This window comes from Silene latifolia, chromosome Y (genome assembly GCF_048544455.1).
Source record: "Silene latifolia isolate original U9 population chromosome Y, ASM4854445v1, whole genome shotgun sequence".
Classification (NCBI taxonomy): Eukaryota; Viridiplantae; Streptophyta; class Magnoliopsida; order Caryophyllales; family Caryophyllaceae; genus Silene; species Silene latifolia.
The window spans coordinates 385,635,608-385,642,616 of NC_133538.1; the positions used below are offsets into that span (position 1 = coordinate 385,635,608).

General features: G+C 37.8%; 1 non-coding gene across 1 annotated transcript; it reads right to left on the reverse strand.

Annotated features, from left to right (window-relative positions):
- Positions 1-3,677: 3,677 nt before the first annotated feature.
- Positions 3,678-3,784, reverse strand: LOC141636126 (small nucleolar RNA R71). Its single transcript, XR_012540760.1, has one exon. It is a non-coding gene; the product is annotated as a small nucleolar RNA R71 (small nucleolar RNA).
- Positions 3,785-7,009: the final 3,225 nt, after the last annotated feature.

Below are 7,009 nucleotides of genomic sequence, written 5' to 3' on the forward strand. Positions count from 1 at the left end.
GTTGATCCCCTTAGGTCATACCTAAAGGGTAACACTCTTAATTGATTATTTAATTGATCGTATGACAATACGGGTTAATTAAATTGCTTAAAATTGACGGACGATTTTGTGAGTATTATTGACGTGTCTTATTGTAATTCGATTAAATAAAGATACGGTCTAAGTAATCAAATTGTTTTATTACTTAGATAAAATTATTGTTTACGAAACAATTGAAACTGAATGAATAATTTATTATAAATACAAGACGTTGTGATTTATAATTTGATAAACCGTTTTGGTACAAGTAATTACGAATTACTAGTCGATTTTTTAAATGACATATTTTATGAGTATGTTGATTTTTAATATGGTAAAAATACATTACATTGTGACATGTCATGTAACATGTGACAAATGACAAAATATAAAATGGACCTTACATTTTATATAAGTGCCGAAATGGAGGGAGTATTAGATTAAAAATTGTGTTGATTATTTTTAAGTGGAAAACATGATGATTGCAACCTAATATAGCCATGCACACCTATGATTTCTGGGGTAGAAAAACTTGCCCACGCATTGGCTCTCTTCCACCCCTCCCCACCGGTTCAAAGGGAATAATAGAGGGTTTTTCCATATAATTATTCATTCACTACTTATATTATAATTTCTAGTGTAAGAAATTAAAAACATTCTCTCTACATCTTATGAAAAATTAGAGTGATAAAAACTCCAAAAATCCTTTCTCTTGACCGAAATTACAAGAGACCAAAACAAATATTTTGGGTCAATTTTTAGTAAGATTAATATTAATCTAGTTCTAATAATATTAGTCTTTTAAGAGGTTATCTTGGGTATTCATCTTTAGGAGGGATTCTAAGCTTGAATCTTTGTTCATCCATATAAGGAAAGCTCAAGAACAAGTAAGAAGGAGATCTTACTTGTGCCCTTTAATCCGAAATTCCATAGTAAGAAAGACGATTTCTTCTCTATTCTTATTTAAGTTTGCATGCATAAGATCTAGTTTTTAATTTTATGACTAAATTAAATGTCACATATATGAATATGTAAATTAATGAGATTAATAAAAGTGTAACATCGACATGGTAAGGTAAGTGTAGGTGAGCCGGTAGTGGGATAATAGGCGAAATTCGGGGATGAGGTTGATTTTTAGGGAGGAATATTGTAGTACCCGGTTTTACCGAGAGTGATGATGTGACTCATATTTAAGCATATTTAGTCCCCGAATTAGTCTCGTTCCTATGCTTTTTACTGCATAAATGGGTCATTTACTATCTTTGGTTTCCCGTTTTGTATATTCTTTGACGTTTTATTCCCTTGGTAGGAAAGGAGTGCAAACCTTGCATTTTCATGGCAAAATGGAGCTAAATTGGTCAAATTCAATGACCAAGCATCAAAGGGAAGATGATACTAGAAGACCTATGTATATAATAAAGTAGATTGGGCAATGATGAAAGGATCCTTGCATCTCCAACAAGATCCCCGAGGATTGTTGAGGAAAGAAAAGAAGAGAAGTGACTGACCTGTGATCTGAGCGTCTCCCTGCCCAGGACGAGCGTCTCCCTTCTACAATCCAAGTGTCCCGATGCCAAGACGCTCGTCTTGAGGCCAAATCATCCAAGCGTCCCTCCCACAATCCGCTCGAATCCCCATGCAGAACCAACCGTCCCTGGTGCCTAGACGCTCGAGACGAGCATATTCCTTGGAGACTACCAAAACGGAGATGAGCATCTCCTTGGAGAGGAGCATCTCCTTGGAGAGGAGCACTTCCTCAACTTTTCTTAAGGGTCTTAATAGTCATTTAAGCCTTAGTAACCCTAATCTTTGTACCTAATCTCTAGTATAAATACCCCATTGTACTACCTAGATTAGCATGCCATCTTAATAGGATCTTAATCTTATCTTAATTAAGTCTTAATACTCTCTTAATCTTGTAATCAACTCTTTATTTAGCATTAATACAAATCTCATTTCTTAATCTTTCCTTAATTTCTCTATTGTTCATCATTTATTTTGGGTAATTAGAAGATTATTTGGGTTTATTTGGAGGATTGACAACCTTCCATCAATCATCAAGTACATCTATTATTCTTTGCTTTGTTATTTGGAATCATCTTTATAGGTATAATTCTATCTTAATCCTTTTTATTTATTGTTAATCATCTTCATTTGTTCATCATGTTTTGCCTTGCTAGTATGATTGACAACCTTGTTAGCATGTAAACTTGATAATGAGTGAGTAGTTACCTTAACTAGGGTTAATGAAGAATTAGGGGAAACCAACATGGGGATTGATTCATGCTTAATCTAATATGTTTTCATAATTAATTTGCTTGCTTGTTGTGATTCCAACTTATGCACATATTATGTTTGATGAAATGCGAGCCTATGAATTCTTGCATTTTTTACCCATCACTTACCTTTTCAATGAGACTTGTAAGACATAAACCAACTCGATTCTCATTAGACCATGCATAAAGTTGGATAGGGAGGATTAAGTCGACTTGTAGGTGCTGTAAAATCTAATCGATTCGGCTCCGGGACCCAAACCTTCTTAGGGATTGTAAGACATAAACCAATTCGATCCCATCACAATAAGAAGTGCTTGCATCTAGTAGAGAACACGTTTGTATGATCAAATCCCATGAATCCCCTATGAACCCATGACACCCTAGTGCTTTTAATAAATTGTTTACATCTCATTTTAATCATCTTGCTTATTTTCATTACTTTATTTACATTGTTATTTAGTTTAGTTGATCTCCTATCTCAACCCAATTTGTGACACCCTTAGACACAACCATTTGCAATCGAAAATCCTATATTAATACCCGTCTCTTGTCATCCGACCTTTACTTACCTCTTTACTAAAAGTAGAGTAGTTTGTGAAGTTATAGATATTGTTTTGGTCTAGGTAAATCTTAACGACAAGTAACCGAAATCCATACACCGACCAAAAATGGCGCCGTTGCCGGGGATGGTGTTAACTTGATTTGATTTTCTTTGATTGTTTTTAGTTGTGTCTTTTTTTACCTTGGGTTAGTAAAACTCCTCAAGGTTCGTTCTAATTGTTTTCAAGTTGTTTGATATTTTACATGTCTAGGAGATCACAAGGTAACTTGTTACCCATTGATCTTGAAATTGAAAGAACTTTTGACCAACAATAGAAGACTTTCTAGGAATACTTTGAGAGGTATTGTTGAGATTGTGGACATTCAACCAAATAACATTGAGTTCATCAACCCTTTTGCAAGATAAGGAGAAGATAACCCAACACATAACAACCACAAAATCAACCCACAATGCCTAAATTTTCATCACATTCTGTACCAACCGAGGAGAACCTACCAAATGGTACTCCTATACCACAACACTTAACCGGTAATTTCATTGCAAAATCCGCATTTATACAATTGGTTGAGAGAAGTCAATTAGGGGGGATGCCTAGTGAAGACCCTCATTCTCATATGGAGACTTTTTGTGACTATTGTGAATCGATTTCTCAAACCTGAGTGACTCAAGACCAAATTCGATGGGTCTTATTCCCTTTTTCTGTGATTGGTTCCGCGAAACAATGGTTGAAGAGTCTAGATAAGGCTACTCTTGGTATTGACTCTTGGAAGAAATTGGCACTTGCTTTCTAGAAAAAGTTCTATCCTCCGGAAAAGACTAACATGTTGAGAGCCCAAATCATCGGGTTCAAACAAAGGGACGAAGAATCTTTGTATGAAGTTTGGGAGAGATTCAAGGATACTTCCCGATCTTGTCCACATCATGGACTTAGCGAGTGGTTCCTTGTACAACAATTTTGGAACGGTCTATATAAAGACTCCCGAAACATTCTCAATATGAGATCAAATGGTATGTTTACCGAAGTTCATGATAATCAAACATGGAACAAGATTGAGGAAATGGCGGTCCATAACTCACAATATAGTAGACCTCGGAAGGCTACTAGAGAAGTAAAGCATGAAGTGGACTCTATTACTCAATTGGGTGCTCAACTTAGTGCTCATATTGATACCATTAATTTGAAGTTTGAGAAGGCTATGGCTAAGCTTGAAGAAGTCTCCAAATCACCTAAACAACATGTTAATGCCATTGTGGCATCTTCATCAATTCCGAGTGGAGTATGTTAGAGTTGTGGAACTTTGGGACATGACCAAAGTGAATGTAGGGGAACAAGTGAATGCTTTCCAAGCATACAAGAGTGGTACCCCTTATTAACTATTACAATTAAACCACCAAATTCCATCCATACCTCTCATACAAAAGCCAAAATGTTCAAAACCCTCAAACAACATACACCCCACCTCCAATGAGAAACCAAGCTCAAAGACCCTTTTACAATCAAAACCAAAGTTATCAAAATCAACCTCCATACAATCAAACAAATGACCAAGGTTTTGATGTTAAAAAAGCGGTCCTCCAAATGCAAAAGAACCAACAAGAATTTTTCACTCAAATGCAAAAATATAGCCAAGCAAAAGACATCACCATTAACAACATACTAGCTCACACAAAGATGTTGGACACCCAAATGTCTCAATTAGCATCTTAAAGTTCACAAAGACAAAAGGGGCAATTACCACCTCAAGGTAATCCCCCAAGACAAGAGTCGGTGAGTGCCATCCATTTGAGGAGTGGTACAAGGTATGAAGCGCCGAAGAGGCCCGTTGATGAAGATGTTGTGAATGCTAGTGACAAGGAAAGAGTTATTGAAGACTCTAAGAAAGAAGAAGAACCCATCACCATTCAAGAAGCTTCAAATGAGAATGAAGAGAAGGCTAAAGAGAAGGAGCCTATTGTGATTCGACTTCCATTTCCAAGTCGTCAAGCTAAGCCTAAGTTTGATGAACAACCTGGGAAGTTTATGGAGATTGTGAAGAACTTTGAAGTCTCAATTCCATTTACGGAATTAATCAATCATGTTCCGGCTTATGCAAGATACATAAAAGATATTCTTACGAAGAAGAAATCCATCCAGAAGCTTGAGACTATTGCTTTCACTAAGATGAGTAGCGCCATCCTACAAGGAGGTTCACCTACAAAACTAAAGGATCCGGGAAGCTTCTCTATTCCATGCACCATTGGCGAAACCACAATCATTAAAGCTCTATTTGACCTTGGGGCAAGTGTGAGTGTCATGCCATATTCGGTGTGTAAGAGGCTAGGAATGGGAGAGCTTAAGTGCACTAATATCACGCTTCAAATGGCAGATCGATCAACGAAGGCACTTTTAGCGGTATGGGAAGATGTGCCGGTAAGAATTGGCAAGTTCTTCATCCTAGTGGACTTTGTTATTGTTGACATGGAAGAAGATTCCAACATTCCTATCATTTTAGGAAGACCTTTCCTACACACCGCGGGAGCGGTGATTTACATGAAACATAGAGAGCTCACACTCGAAGTGGGAGATGAAACAATCACTTTTAATCTTGACAAGACAATGAGAGCTCCCCGACTACATGAGCCATGTTTCATGGTTGATCATTATAGCCGAGAAAGTGATAGGAAGAAGTTAGCATCTCAATGCAAAGAACAAGCTATGGGTAAAGAATCACCACCCATATGGGAGAAGAAATTGGGTAATCTCGAAGATGCTTCATCCAAATAGCAGGAATGTCTCAACGAGAATGAGAGCTTGAATAGCTCACCACCGCTTATGACAAGAGAAGAGGAAGGCCTCATTGGCCATAATGACAAGAATAAAGAGGAGTTATTCTCATCAACTCGTGTGCGGTCTTTGGGATGATGAGTTTGAAGGGTTATTCAATCCTTATATTGGTAATGCTATGGCCCAAGACCACAATGAAGAACGACAAGTGCAAAGGTTTATTGAAGATCTTTATCATGACAATGAACAAGCTTTCGACTACTTCTTCAAGATGTTGAGCAACATCAACAACACCTTAGCTATGCCCCCTTGACATCTCACTTATGGATGAGAGTTTGGTGGAGTCCTCACTAAATCACCATTTGTAAATATTCTAACCCCTTAACTTGCATTTTACTTATTGTATTGCATTTTTGTCAATTTTGGATTTATATTTTTATGCGTTGATCAAGATTTTCATCATTTCGAGAGAAAGTGAGGGAGGGACTTATGTGATTATTGATGTGTAGTGTTTTGATATAGTGTGGGGATAGCAATTGCCTAGGCTATCCAAGCCTTCATATGCCCCCACAATGAAGACCAAAGGAATGAAGAGTAAATGACATGGGTTATGAAGTACCCACGGATGGAACTGAATTCATGTGGTAGAGGGAAAATCCGAGCGGCCCGACAGGAATCCGCTCGTCCGGAAGACAATCCGAGTGTCCTGGTGAGAAGACGCTAGTCCTGAGAGAGCTGGAAAAAGAAATTTTTGGTCTGATTGAGAATCCGAGCGTCCCATAAAGAATCCGCTCGTCTTAGTCAGGATGCTCGTCCCACAAAGAATCCGCTCGTCCTACTGCTGGTCAAATTTGGGATTTCTCTCTGACAAGGAATCCGAGTGTCTTCACAGCAATCCGCTCGTCCTTCAAAAAGACGCTTGTCTTCCTCAGAAGACGCTCGTCCCAGCACGTCCTTATTTCTGAAGCAAACTGGAGCAGAATCTGAGCGTCCCGTGGAGAATCCGCTCGTCTCCCCTCTGAAATTCAAAACCAAAGGGATTAAAACCCCACCTTTCCCAATTCATTTTACTCATTCATAACACAAACACATCTCCAAAACCCTCAAAACCCTCAATCCCTTCATCCACCAATATAAAATTTCTCAACCAAAATCACCCAAATTAATTCCAAACTTCCTCAAAACTCAAACAAATCACTCCTTTACCAACAACAAGCAATTAAAACAACAACATCTTCAAAGTTTGAATCAATTTTTAGGATACAAGGCAAAATTCAACTATCCTAAATCGATTTGGGTTTTATTGGAATTTGAAGAAATCAAGCTTATCTTTGGTGTTACTACATAAAGGAGAACATGGCAAGAACAAAAGGCGGAAGCAAGGCACCC